Source organism: Hylobates moloch, unplaced genomic scaffold (genome assembly GCF_009828535.3).
Source record: "Hylobates moloch isolate HMO894 unplaced genomic scaffold, HMol_V3 SCAFFOLD_19, whole genome shotgun sequence".
Lineage (NCBI taxonomy): Eukaryota > Metazoa > Chordata > Mammalia > Primates > Hylobatidae > Hylobates > Hylobates moloch.
Window position 1 is genome coordinate 46,544,313 of NW_026652294.1, and position 1,999 is coordinate 46,546,311.

Sequence of the window (1,999 nt, forward strand, 5' to 3'; positions counted from 1 at the left end):
AAGTGTTGTCCCCGCATGGGACCAGTGCCAATTCACAAACTTTTAAAGGGCTGTGGTGAAGTGAGTACAGACAGTGAGAATAAAACTTTAGAACACTTGATAGAAATTTGATGTTGTCGTGGCATCCAAGTGCATGATAGTGGGCATGTTCCATCTCCCATGGCCCACCTGTATGTCATGTCACTGACTGTGATGAATTAGAAATAAAGAACAAACAAACATGGTGCTTCACCCCAGTTGGTTTGAGAAGTCCTCCTCGACACTATACCTCAGAGCACTCCACAAATCCATGGGACTCTCTACAGATCCATAGCATTCTCCAGAGAACCACAAGACTCTCAGAAAATGCCTGAGAGTCTCTATAGAGTCAAGCAACTCCCAAAGAATTCCAGGAATCTTCTCAATCTCTCTGGCCTTAACCACTCTCCTCCTTTAGAGATGAAACTGAGCCAACTATTACAATCCATTTTCAGGTCCCAGACAACCAGTGGAACAAGTGGAAGTCAATTTGCTACTGCCAGGGATAATCACCTCTGCCCCTGCTGGCATAGAGACCTATTTGTAAATCTAATGCATTTGGTGTCTAATTCCAAGTCCAGGATTGTTAACGTATCAGTTAGTGTTTGCCGTGTAACAAACCACCCCAAAACTTAGTATGTCTTAACACAACAAATTACTCCTTTTCACAATATTGAGGGGTAGCTGGGCTTTATTTGGCATCCATTCTCATCTAGGTCAGGCACAGCTATTCTCTGCTGTGATGGCTCATGTGTCTAGGACCTTAGCTGGGATGGCACAGGCAGTTCAGATCTCTCTCAGTGTTGCCTCTCAATACCCAGTGGCTTGTCCAGGCCTGCCCAGATGATGGTGGAAGGGTCCCCAGGAGCAACAGAGCAAATCCCAATGAGAATGTTCTTTTAAAGCCTCTGCTTGTGTCACACTGTTAATGTCCCATTCGCTAAAGGAGGTCACATGGCCAGGTCCAAGCTCAAAGAGTGGAGGAATCAGACTTCACCTCTTGATGAGGGAAGCAGAAATGCCACATTGCAAGGGGGCATGCATACAGGGATGGGGAGCATTTGGGGCTACTTTTGCATGCTAATGAAGACTGAAGAGGCTGTGTCATGTTTGCTTTTAGCCTGTAGCTGTTGCTCAATAAATATCTATTGAATGAATATTATTTTAAGAGGACTTCAGCTTTCCTTTCTTTCACATAGTTGAGGTCACAATGTCCAAAATACACTTCTCCCAGACTCTGGTTCTGGCTGTGGGTGACTTTGGATGTCAAAAACACTTAGTCATCTTCTGTTTACTCTCTCATCATGGAAGAAGCTGCAAAGGTCAGTGACCTTAGTAAAAGGAATTATATGACTTTTGTTTCCTTTATACAAGAAACCACTGGCGTAGATGATGAACAGACATTTCAATGTGCAATTACTAAGAAGAGACCTGCCAGATTGGGTTCTATTGAGGTATTTGCACATAACATTGTGTGGAAAAGGTAAGGATTGATAATCAGATGCTGAAATTGTTGGGTGAAAATGGGTCTCTCAGTCCCCTGAGTGGAGCATATCACGTGGACTGCCACTGCGCTTATGCACGGGCTGAGGCACCAGGTTATTTGATATAGCTCCAAGGCTGAGCAGTCCATGCATTCAGCCTCCTAACAGGTCTTCGTTCTCAGCTTGCTGGGGTGAAGGTTTTTTCACAAGGCCTTCCAGTTGGGGGTGTATCCCTGGCAATCCACATGAACCACTTTCCCCTGGGTTCTTTGGAAGATACTCTTCCCTGGGTGATGTGAAGAAGCTGGGAAGGCCTGTGTAATGAGGCCACCAGGATGCTTCCATTTCTCTGGAGGATTTCCTGCCCCTCCCTCATGCACAGATCCTAGCGGCATTGCTGGGCTTCTGTGCCAGGTTCCTCTGCATCCCACCCTTCCTGGTCCATACGTGGGGGTTTGTTCCAGGAGGGGGTCTGATCAGAAAAAAAGACAACAAGA